Raw genomic sequence first — 12,847 nt, forward strand, 5'->3', positions numbered from 1 at the left:
ACAGTGCCATTTTAGAGGCCCTGTATAATTTTGACAGCTCCATCAGGATCTGGATCTCATAGAATCATAGAGTTGGAAGGGACCTCCAGGGTCATTTAGTCCAACCCCCTGCACAATACAGGAATCTCGACTGGCAACTCATTCCACCAGGCTGGAGCCATGGCTGAAAAGGCCCTGGCTCTGATCAAGGCCAGGTGAACCTCTTTGGGGCCAGGGATCACCAACAAGTTATGCTGGTATAAGCCCTGGATTACAGTTTCATATCCAGGAATCAAAATATATATTACATTACATTTATGATATGATATTATATTATATACTAGATTTCAAGCCCATTTTAAATTGAAATAAAATGGGCGCTAGATGGGCTGGGGGGGAGAGCCCGTCCCCCGCAGAAGCCGGAGGGAAAAGGGGGGCTGGGAAAGGAGGCTTCTGTCGGGGCGGAGATCTCCCTCGCGGGTGCGAGGGAGAGCTCAGCCCTGGCAGAAGCCGGAGGGAAAAGGGGGGCTGGGAAAGGAGGCTTCTGTCGGGGCGGAGATCTCCCTCGCGGGTGCGAGGGAGAGCTCAGCCCCGGCAGAAGCCGGAGGGGAAAGGGGGGCTGGGAAAGGGGGCTTCTGACGGGGATGAGATCTCCCTCGCGGGTGCGAGGGAGAGCTCAGCCCCGGCAGAAGCCGGAGGGAAAAGGGGGGCTGGGAAAGGGGGCTTCTGTCGGCGCGGAGATCTCCCTCCCGGGTGCGAGGGAGAGCTCAGCCCCGGCAGAAGCCGGAGGGAAAAGGGGGGCTGGGAAAGGGGGCTTCTGTCGGCGCGGAGATCTCCCTCGTGGGTGCGAGGGAGAGCTCAGCCCCGGCAGAAGCCGGAGGGAAAAGGGGGGCTGGGAAAGGGGGCTTCTGTCGGCGCGGAGATCTCACTCCCGGGTGCGAGGGAGAGCTCAGTCCCGGCAGAAGCCGGAGGGAAAAGGGGGGCTGGGAAAGGGGGCTTCTGTTGGGGCGGAGATCTCCCTCGCGGGTGCGAGGGAGAGCTCAGCCCTGGCAGAAGCTGGAGGGAAAAGGGGGGCTGGGAAAGGGGGCTTCTGTCGGCGCGGAGATCTCCCTCCCGGGTGCGAGGGAGAGCTCAGCCCCGGCAGAAGCCGGAGGGAAAAGGGGGGCTGGGAAGGGAGGCTCCCGCCCCCCCACCCTCCCCAAAGGCTCCCACGGCGTCCTGTCGGCCCCGGGAGCGGGCTCGCCGGGCGAGGCCGCTGCCGGGGCCGACAGAAGGCCGGCTCCCACCACCCCGACCCTCCCCCAGCGGCGAACGGCGTTCTGTCGGCCTCCAGAGCGCCCTCGCTGCCGCGAAGGCGCTCCAGACGCCGAGAGAAGGCCGGCTCCCACCACCCCCACCCTCCCCCAGCGGCGAACGACGTTCTCTCGGCCTCCGGAGCGCCCTCGCTGCCGCGAGGGCGCTCCGGACGCCGAGAGAAGGCCGGCTCCCACCACCCCCACCCTCCCCCAGCGGCGAACGGCGTTCTCTCGGCCTCCGGAGCCCCCTCGCTGCTGCGAGGGCGCTCCGGACGCCGAGAGAAGGCCGGCTCCCACCACCCCCACCCTCCCCAAACGGCGAACGGCCCCCGAAGCGCTTACCTGTCGCTGGGCGGGTGAAGCAGGGGCGGGATGGACACTTGGAGGGGCCAATCAGGAGCCGCTTCACGGCTCCTGATTGGCCCCTCCGAGTTTTTATCCCGGACCGGTCCCGCCCTAACTCCTCCCCACTACCCCTTACTCCTTTATACAGTCCGTGGCGCCCGTGGCGCCACGGGCTGTGTACAGATAAAAAGCAACAATGTTTCACTTGGGGATGGCCTGCAAGATGGTTCTTGAGAGCAGCCAGCCAGTGCTGGTCCAATTGTGCTATGTTATCTGTGTCGCCCCTCCTTCCACAACTCAGGTACAACTCAGGTACATAGCTCAGGACTGGAATTATAACTCTATATAATTCAGGCAGGCTGGAAAAAACTATCTGCTTGTGATGATCTGCAAAGTTATTGCCATTTTTTTAACTGTGGGAAAATAACACCTAACAGTAGTCCAGCTTGAACTGAATTTGTACAGATGTCATCAGATTTTGATTAGATGTCTCGTGCTTTTTATTGCATTGTTTTAAATTATGTAAATACACCTTGATTCTCAATGAGAAAGACAGGTTATAAATAAAAGCAAACTTCAGCAGACAGATTAGAAAGGAAGCTACTTATCAGTTTTGTGGAGCTAGACTTGAGTCTAATAGCAGAGACCTAACAGGTTTTTTTTGGGGGGGGGGGAGTCAGAGCTTTCTTCATCAGAAATCACACAAAAATCTCATTGGTCTAAGGTGCTCCCGGACTAGACTCTGGCTGTTTCAATGATTTAAAATTTTGTATTGTTATGATACTTTCACATTTGGTTACCAGATCTAATGCACTGAATTTCTGCAATGGTAATTTTGGCTCAGTTTCATACCAGTTATCTGTTGAACAAAGAAAGTGTTTTTAGGTGCAGATTGTAACTTTTTCTTTTTTGGGTCAACATTTGATCCACTTTACTCCAACTGCCATGACAAACAGAATCTGGACTAACCAAGATCTGTGAGGTTCCACCTCATGATCTCCATAGAGGCAGTGATTCTGGGACCCTAGGACTCATATTCATTGCCACCTACCATGAGCCCCCCTCCCTCCACTGTGCCCCTTGCCAGAAATAGACAAGGAGAAAGCTTTGCCCAGTGTGCTGGCTACCTGAGCCATGGACAGGACCTATGTGAGTAGATGTATCTGCAAGAAGGTAGCCTGGGCTCCAAAGGGGATGGATGCAAGTGGCAGCGGAGATAATCTGCTCTTTTTCTCCTTTTACCTCCTTCAAGGAGTGAGGCCATAGGTTGTCAAGGTCTTTCTTAGAATTGGGTCCAGGATAGCTACCCCAGTTACTTATTTACTTACTTATTCATTATTGCATTTGTATATCGCCCTCCCCTGAGGTTCAGGTCAGTTCACATAGAACATAACAGAATAACACATCCAACTCACTGATTATAATGAATGAATGGTAACAGTAATAACAACAATAAACAGATAAAATGACATTCTAACATAGTGAACAATCTAACAGGCCCATGGATTGGTCAGATCTGTTGCATGGGTTCAACAACATTATTTAGTTTCTACTTCAACCAAATGCCTGGTGTCAGAGCTGCCTCTTTCAGGCCCTGTGGAACTGTTTTAGTTCCATTAGGGCCCTGATCTCTTCTAGGAGCTCATTCTACCAGGTGGGGGCCAGGACAGAGCAAACTCTGGCCCTGGTTGGAGTCCAGCAGACTTCCTTGGACCAGAGATCGCTAGCTGGTTGGAGGTGGTGGACGACAGAGCTCTTTGAGGGGTGTAGTCAGATAGGCAGTCCTTCAAGTACACTGGGCCCAAACCATCTATGGCCTTGAAGATAATTACCAAACACCTTAAGCAAGATCTAGAATTTGACTGGTAGCCAGCTCAGTTGTTGGACGACAGGCCGGATGTGGGACTTCCATGATATTGCTGTGAGGACCCTGGCTGCTGCATTCTGGGCCATTTTTATGGATCAAAATTGACAGTAGGCCTGCATAGAGCGAGTTTCAGAAGTCTAGCACTGGAGTTGACCATTGCATGGATCACTGTGGCTAGGTTTTCCGAAGCCAAGTTGGTTGCTAGTAGTTTGGCTTGGTGAAGGTGATAGAACACCAGCCTTGCTACTCTTATGGGCCTCCATAGAGAGGGAAGCATCCAGGATCATGCCCAGGTTTCTGGCAGAATGAGCCACATTGGACAGATGCGCTTCCTGGCTTGGACCCTTCTTGCCTTCCATCTTTGAAGGACTGAGCTTCAGACGACTCTGCTTGAGCCACCTCATCACTCCTTCCAGGGAGCTGGCTAATGCTTCTGGGAGAGAACTAGGGTGGTCATCCATCAGGAGAAAGAGCTGGGTGTCATCTGCATATTGGTAACAAGACCACCCTCTGATCTCCAATAAACCAACAAACTCTACCGCATTACCTGTTAAAAATGTTCAATGGAAAATACCTATACCTCCATAATATAAGCTGTACTTGTTGTTTATTTTCTATTCCACCCTCCCAGCAGATCAGCTCAAGATGGTGTACAACATCTCATCACATAAAATGGTTAAAACAGTTCATTAATTTAGTTAATAACAATTAAAATTAGTTCATAGCAGCAAATTATTTGGGTACTGAATCTTAGTACCAACTGATAGTGGCAACAGCCCCAGTTTTTGATGGCTCTTCAGAACTACAGTGTAATTGGGGGGGAGGGGTCCTTCTTAGTAGGGAGAGTCCAATTCATGTTACTATTTCATTGGCCCCAACCAAAAGCCCAGCGGAAGTGCTCCATCTTACAGGCCCTGGGGAACTGTGCGAGAGACGTTTTGCATATGAAAAAGACAAGAGCAGGGCTTGAGAAAAGACGTATCAGTTTTGTTTTATTGTTAAACATTGGAGAGGATTGCTCATTCTGGGGGGAAAATACTACGTATAAATGACAAGTTCTGCCATCCATAATAATTGGTTGTCTGTAGCTGGTAAGATATCAGTGAATTTTCTGATTTTGTTAGTGGGCTGTTTCAAGAAAGGGATGGAGGATGGTGCAGTAATAGAGACAGATCTGTCCCCCAAAGTGCACAGCCAACAAGTCCAAATAGGTCAGCTACCATTCCCTCTATACATTTCAGAAAAAAATCAGACTTGGGCACTTGCCCAATTACTTTTTGTAGGTTTGTTCCCAGAGTCTGTATAGTGTTTTTTTTTAACAAAAGACCACTGTCTCTCACTTTTTCTCTCTCTCGCTGTATTACACATACACACACACACACACACACACACCAGAGTACAAGTTGAAGCAAATAGGCAAGCTGTTTCATTTATAGGTCAGCAGGTCAAATATGCATCAAAGCCTGCATATTTAAGGTACTTCAGCCAACCCTTAGCAGTATTTCTCTCTTACTTGTTCTCTGTCTCAGATCTGAAACTGTAATTTCTTTTCAATTGTACATAGTTGTTTATTTAGCTGGGGAGGGCTGAGTTTTGTTTTGTTTTTTTTACCCTGAAAAGGGCACTAGAGCCATTTGAGGAAATATCTACAGTAATTAAGAAACACGATTATTCTTTTATTATGCAGGACAGACATGTCCGCATTAGTCAACATGCATATTTAGATAATGAGCGGCCACAGACTTACCGTGGCTGCAATTGGCGCCGCGGGAGCGTCAGAAGAGGAGCGATGCTGGGGTGCCTCTCTGGCTCGGCCGCGGCTCCTGCATCACGTGGACAGGGCAGAGCGCGGCCTATATAAGGCTTCGCACGCGGCCGCTCTGCCTCTCCGCGATCAGCAGCCGGAACAGCTTGCTGTTTTGAGCTGCTGTCAGGTAGGCCGCGGCGAGTCTTCAGGCGAGCAGGAACGGCGGTTTTAGCGTGCGTGCACCTGTTCACTCGCCGCCTGGGCGTTGGTGTTAGTGGGTCTAGCGCGGAGATGTCGAGCCAACGGACGGCTTCAAAGGGGGGGCTAAGAAGAGTGGGAAGAGCGGGGATGGTGCTTCAGCGGCACAAACACCCCGCTCTGAGGGAACCCATGGGAAGCCCAGGGAAGCGGGCGCCAAGAGAGCGAGTGCGCTGCGGGCTCGCAGCACATGGGCGGAGGCCGTCCCAGGATTGCGGGCTTCATCCAGGGGCAGGGCTGGGAGCCAAGTCAGGCCCAGGGAGGCAGTAGGCCAAAGTACTGGGCAGGGCTGAGCAAAAAGTTCATCCCCCAAGGGAAGATCTCAGCCCTCTACGGTGGCAAAGAGAGTGGGAGCTGGGGCACGACAGGGGGTTCAGGAAAGGGGTTCGGGAAAGATAAAAAAGGGAGGGCCCGGTCTGGCGGGGCGACAGCAGACCGTGGATCTTCGGGGTCTACATCTTCGGGGCATATTAGAGACAGAAAGTCCCCAGGATTTTCGGAAGGCTATTCAAGGGCAGTAGCCTTATTTACGTGTAATAGTTCAGCTCGAAGTGGCAGGTCCAACTCAAGCCCGTCTGATTCTGGTGGTCAGCAAATCAGCTCTGATTCTTTTGTTGAGGAAACGGAGGCCGAAAATAAAGGACCCGGAGAAGAAAGTGGCAAGGGACGGTTCCAAACAAATGGAGGTGCTCTGCCAGGCGTAGTTCATCGTCTGGTGAGTCGTCTTCATGGGAGGAGGGTGAAGACACCATCCATGATGGGTGGTTTTGGATTGAGGGGGCTTTTAGGCCAAAGGGTGCCAAGAGACGGCTAGACGAAGCGGGGATAAGCGAGGAGCGCAGGGAACCTCCCAGTCGTTTTAAAACGGGGGAGGTTCCTCCAGGTGTTCATAAACCCGGTTAAGATCTGGGAACGGGCCTTAGATGGCTATTTTGTCGATTTGTTTTCCCTAATAAGGGGACGCCGTCAAGAGGCCAATACTGGGAAAAGGCGAGACAGGGACAGGGGTAGCAACCAGCCTATCGAGCACAATATGCTCAACTGGTTAAAAGGTTTTACCGAATATCAGGGGATAATATGTGGGGCTTACCCCGAGAGGGGTTGGTACGTCAACAGACACCAGATGAACGCATTGGAGGCTTGGGAGTTATCTGGAGAAGAAGCGGCCATAGAATATGACTGAAAAGTTTGGGAGTTAGCTTCCAATAATGCGGCCACGCGCTGGGACCTCAGATTGCACGACTCATGGATCGTGCAGGTGGGCACCAGCGCGCGGCACCGCAGGGATAGAGGACGTGCCAATTTCCAGGGATCGGGAAAGAAACTTTCGGGGTTAGTATGTTGGGATTTTAACCGAGAGGGGTGTAAAAGACGTAGATGCAAGTATGAACATCGATGTGAACGATGTGGTGGGGGTCATTCTATGGCCAATTGTACGCAGGTAGCTTCAGGGGGGCCTCCCTTTCGAGGGGCCCGATCTGCCGGAAAGAAGGACGGTGGATCAGGTGGATCAGGAGGTGGCAACCCTTTGACGGCTACAAAAGCAACCTAAAACATTGGGGCAGCTTGGCAGTTTGGCTCCCACACCAATCCGTCGTCTTGGTGATTACCCTAACAGGGTGATTGCTGCCTATTTGGCATCAGGTTTTGTTAATGGATTTAGGATCCCATATACGGGAAGCAGGGTAGCAACAAACTGTAGAAATCTCCAGTCCGCTCGTGAATTACCTGGAGTGGTGGAGATGAAAATCAAGAAGGAATGTCTGGCAGGCCGTGTAGCCGGCCCCTTTGCCCAACCCCCGATCCCAAATATGAGGGTATCTCCCCTCGGCATCGTGCCAAAGAAGACGGCAGGCCAATATCGTTTAATCCATCACCTCTCCTATCCGCGAGGGGGTTCGGTGAATGACCATATTGACCCGGAGCTGTGTACGGTGAAGTACACGTCTTTCGATGCGGCTGTGGACATGGTACGAGGATGCGGCAGAGGTGCGCTTCTAGCGAAGTGCAATATACAATCGGCTTTCCGGCTTCTCCCCGTACACCCGGAAGACTTCTGCCTGCTGGGATTCAGATTTCACGGTCGTTGGTATGTGGATAAAGCAATGCCAATGGGGTGTTCCATCACATGCGCTGCATTTGAGAAATTCAGTTCTTTCTTAGAGTGGGCGGTGAAGTCAACTGGGAGGTTTCATGAGATAGTCCACTAACTAGATGATTTTTTGATAGCCGGGCCAGGGGAATCTGAAGTTTGCCTGCACAGGTTACGAGTTTTTCAGGAAGTAATGGCGGAACTCGGGGTCCCGCTTGCTGGGGGAAAAACGGAAGGTCCGTTTACTCAGTTGACCTTTTTAGGCATTGAGTTGGATACCATACCGTCTACCCCGAAATAAGATTGAGGTCTTATTGGGGTTGATCAATGAGTTATTGGGTAAGAGGAAGTGCACCTTGAAGGAAATGCAGGTGGTCATCGGCCATCTGAATTTTGCGTGCAAGGCAATCACACCCGGTAGGGCTTTTTGTGCACGCTTGTCCCAGGCAACTAGGGGCGTGTCACGGCCGTTCCACCATATACGGTTGATGGCAGACATCAAGGCTGACTTGCGGGTGTGGCTGCTTTTCCTACGCACCTTCAATGGGATGGCCATTTGGCAAGTCCCACGCAGCATAAGGGATGAATTGCAGGTTCACTCCGATGCTGCCGGCGGCAGTGGGTTCGGGTTTTTTTATAATAACCGGTGGTGTGCTGAGAGATGGCCGGATACTTGGTCAGCCACTACTCGGCGAGATCTTACATTCCTGGAGTTATTTCCGATTCTGGTAGCAGTGATGCTATGGTCCAATGACTTTACAACCAAGAAAGTAATGTTTTGGTGCGACAATCAAGCTGTAGTTAGGATAGTGAACTGGCAAACATCGCGGTCTCCTAGCGTCATGCGTTTGGTATGGCGCTTGGTCCTGGCTTGCTTGTCACATAACATAACGTTTTCCTCAAGACATGTAGCGGGTATTCATAATGAGATAGCCGATGCCCTCTCTCGGTTTCAGGTAGACAGGTTTCGCCGGCTCGCCCCGTTGGCAAACCTAGAACCGGAGCTGTGCCCCGAGGAGCTGTGGCACCTTGGCGCCGGATGATCATCGATGGCGTTTTATCATCTCTATCGGAGTCTACACGGCGGGCCTATGAAAGGGCCGCCACTGGGTTCAAGGACTTTGCCAAACGGGCTGGGACATGTTCCGGGTGGCCTATGAATGAAGACATGGTGTTGTGATATTTGGCATACTTATGGGGCAGGGGTTTATCTCACAGATCAATGCGGGTTACTTTGTCCGGTTTGGCCTTTTGTAGCAAGGCACTGGGGTCATGGGACCTGAGCAAGTCATTTTTGGCCAATAAGCAGTAAAGGGGTGGGGGCGGCAAACCCCATGCTCTAATGTTGCCAGGCGGCCCATATCTTTATTGATGCTGGAAAAAATGGTAAAAGATCTGCCTACAGTTTGTTTTTCCAGGCTGGAAACGGCCTTGTTTCGGGCAGCCTTTTGCCTTGCGTTTCATGGGGCTTTTCGAATCAGTGAATTGGTGGCTTCCACCTGTTGCCCAAAAAGGCCTTCCGGTCTAGACATTTCAGATGTGGCAGTGGACAGCACAGGAGTTTTTTGCAATATCCGCAGATCGAAATGCAATCAGAGGGGAAGAGGGGAGTCCGCCCATCTGCTTGCCAAGGGCGGGTCGCCAGTGTGCCTGGTTAGGAACTTGAGGGGTTATTTAATTTTACGCCCACCCTTACCTGGCCCTCTTTTCATCCATGCGGATGGGAGGTGTTTGTCCCGCTTCCAGTTTGTAGCGGTCATGCAAATTTGCATATCGAGATTGGGCTTACCTCCAAATTGCTATGGTTCACATTCATTCCGGATTGGGGCGGCTACTGAGGCCTACGTAGCAGGAAAGTCAGCCCGTTCCATCAAGCAATTGGGGAGGTGGAAGTCACAGGCATTCAAACTGTATATCCGTCCTGTGGAGCATACTAATGTGTGATTTTTGCAGGTGTGAGTTCGACAGTGGCAGCAATATTAATTGTGGGGCACAGTATCCCATTTTGGGCTGGTCGATATGCTTCGAATTCCGGTTGGGGCCAACACCTGGGACTGGAAGACGGCTGCAATATCGCCTGGTCTGGTCATCGTGGGTTGCTGTGGCCTGCTCTGTTGAGGATCGTCACGCATGACGTCTTTCAGTTTGGCACGCCCGATGTTCTCGTAATTCATCTAGGAGAAAACGACTTACCTGCCATGTCCGGGCGTCAACTGAGTGTTAATATTGTGGCTGACTTACCTGTTTTGCATCAGCGCCTCCCAAGAACGAGGATCCTTTGGTCTGATATGTTGGACCGCTTAGCATGGCGCTCAGCAGTGTGGCCTGAAAGAGTCAACTGGGCTAAGCACAAAGCCAACAAAGTTGCCCAAAGGGTTGTTGTGCAGTTGGGGGGAGGTGTTATTCCCCACCCTGATATTTCTTTTCGTTTGCCGCCCTTATTTAGGAGAGATGGGGTACACCTATCTGAATGGGGGTGCGATTTATGGCTTTCCGACGTAAGGGCGGCTCTGTTAGACTGTTTGTCTTTGGAGGGTTGGCGGGAACGGGGGTGGTTAGGCCCCGTTCAGTGGCAGTTTAACCCAGGTAAGGAGCCTGTTGGCAGGGAGGCCCGTTTGCATACGGGACCCCCTGGGGGAGGGGGTCTCATTAAAGAGACTGGCCACAAGAAGGGCGCGGCCTACCCAGCTGGGAGGCCATGGGCCTGTGGCCAGGCGGCTGGGAAGCCCAATGGAGGCGGACGCCCGTTGGTTCCCAATAGGTCGCCTCCCATACACTTGGACCGTGATGTGGCATGACCTGTCCTCCCGGCTGGGATACGGACAGGGACCCAGAGCATCACGGCTAGTGACAGTTAAGCAGCCGGACGGCTGAGGGGTCAGGCTTCCTTACCTGGGCATGTTTTGGGCCAACCCTCCGTTGAGGGTGGCAATAAAAGGCTGCGGCCAATATTTCATGCCAAAGAAAGTGTCGTGTCCTCTTTTGAGAATTAGCTACCTGCAAGGCAATGCTTTGCTCATTCACAGTTTGGCTGTCCATTTGTTTCTGAAGCAATGTAAGAAGTGGTTTTGCATTCCATGGTACACAAGAGGAAATACCTAATCAAGAGATCTGCCACTTTTCTAATCACAGTCCTGCTTTTGTGCTTCAGAGCTTATAGAAAAACATCCAGTGTTACTCTCTGTGCTTAAATAACTTGCAGGTAGTGCAGATCTCATACGAAATTAGGGCTCCTCATTAATGCTTTCAATTAGACCGATCCTTTGCACAGTAGTTTGGAAGAACTATTCAGTACACAGTCTTCTCTTGCCATACTAAGTTTTAAGGTTGTTGTTTGCTAGTCCAATGAACTGCCTTCTGCCCCTATACAAATAACAAGAACACACAATGTATACGTTTCACATTCACCAGCATACAAAGGCTGAGTTTGATTTATGGTCACTCAGAAAGAATACATTAGATGATTCCTTATTTAAACAACGCATAATTGTTCTCAAGTTCCCTGCCAGCTCTTTTGACTTACAAGAATAATTAACCTAAATTTACAATGTGTAGGAAGGAATGAATATAAAAGATTCTAACCATGTCTTTTTCAATATGGATTTATAAATGACAAATACATTTCCAGCTGTGTTTTCAGTTCAGATGCATTTTATGCAGCTTGTTTTGCTTTTAGTTCCAGTGTAAGGGGGGGGGGAGAACACTATTCTGCACAAAAACAACTCACAAGATAAAATTTAATATAACTAAAAGAGCATTTTAATCAGTTTCTCAAACCTTATTGAGTCCAGGGTATGTCAAAGTATTACAACACTCAATACTTTGACATACCCTGGACTCAACAAGGACAAAGATTTTTTTATCTCACTATGCATGCTAACCTTATATAACTTGTGTACCCACATTCCTCACAATTTATTTTAATTGGTATTATGTGACTGTTAGTAATATGTAATGTAATTTTGAATTCTACTTTCTGATCCCAGGACAAGATAGCTGCCAGCTTAGCTTCTACTTGTAAGAAAGTTTCACACTGGTATGGAGACAGATGGGGCCAGCAGTAAACAGTAGGGTGTGAGCTGTGGATCACTGGCTTTGACAGTTTTATTTCTGATATGTTTTTGTGAACTACAAATGGGTTCCAGGGGTTTGATTGGCTAGTTTGGCAGGGAATTATCATATGGCTGTGTTTGGATGCTGTGACATAGTTTACTAATGTAACAAGATTAACTTTTGTTTCTACTGTTATGATGGTCCTACTGTTATGATGGTCAATTCATAGTCTGATGAAGAGTGCTTGCACTCAAAAGCTCATGCCTTGAATAAATCTTTGTTGGTCTTAAAGGTGCTACTGGACTCTGATTTTCTTAGGGAATGTCACTTTTTCATCACAAAAAACCAAAAAACAAGCTTTTCAGAAGCTACTGGACTCTGATTTTCTTAGGGAATGTCACTTTTTCGTCACAAAAAAACCAAAACCCAAGCTTTTCAGAAACAAGAATGCATTAGGACTCCAAAACCATATCCAGCATTGTTAGGTCACCAAATATATTTCAACTTGTTTTCTTTCCAGACTAAAGGACATACAAGGGCAGGCTGCATTATCTCCTGAGGTAGGGAGCATGTTTTCTTTGCTTAGCGAAGAATAAGTCACAAACAATGACAAAGGGAGGGACAGTGAGACTGCTGCTATTTTTCTCCAACAAGGACGGTATTAGTTATCAGTTCTGTCAGATGCTGGTGGCTACATTCCTCTTGACATTTCATAGTTTTGCATTCTTGTAGTTTTTTTTAATGCAGTGCTGGAGAGACAAGTGGAAGAGGAAAAACTCTTCATTTTATTTTTGTACAAGATGAAGATGAAAACTCCCACACAAATGAAAATGAAGAGCAGGCTTCACAATCAGTTTCTCTTATATAAAAAAGTCACCGCAAAAACTGTCAAAAGGAAAGTTAAGAATGTTTAAACTTCTGTTGGTACAAAAAAAAAAATCCTTACGATTTATGGACCTTATTCAAGGCAAATTAAAAGCATAAAATTTCCCCCTTTTCTTCCATTTCTCAGTAAACAATGTAAGACAATACATCTCATTAAAAATTGAAAGCACTTTGTTGGAATATATTATATAGAGTACACCAAGGGAAGAAGCAAATTTGATGAGTCTCAAGAGGAAGCCTGGCATTGTAATTAGGAGTTTTTGTTTTCCACACCTACGGGTTTAAAAAAAAAAGTCTGCTGGTGCCATGACTCAAATATGGTTCAG

The 12,847-nt window shown here is 49.3% G+C and overlaps 1 protein-coding gene across 2 annotated transcripts in view; it reads right to left on the bottom strand.

Moving 5' to 3' along the window:
- Nucleotides 1-12,847, bottom strand: part of EDIL3 (EGF like and discoidin domains 3) — a 295,349-nt gene that overhangs the window by 80,668 nt on the left and 201,834 nt on the right. The window lies entirely within an intron of this gene.

The sequence above is a fragment of the Paroedura picta genome, chromosome 7 (assembly GCF_049243985.1).
Source record: "Paroedura picta isolate Pp20150507F chromosome 7, Ppicta_v3.0, whole genome shotgun sequence".
Taxonomy (NCBI): Eukaryota; Metazoa; Chordata; class Lepidosauria; order Squamata; family Gekkonidae; genus Paroedura; species Paroedura picta.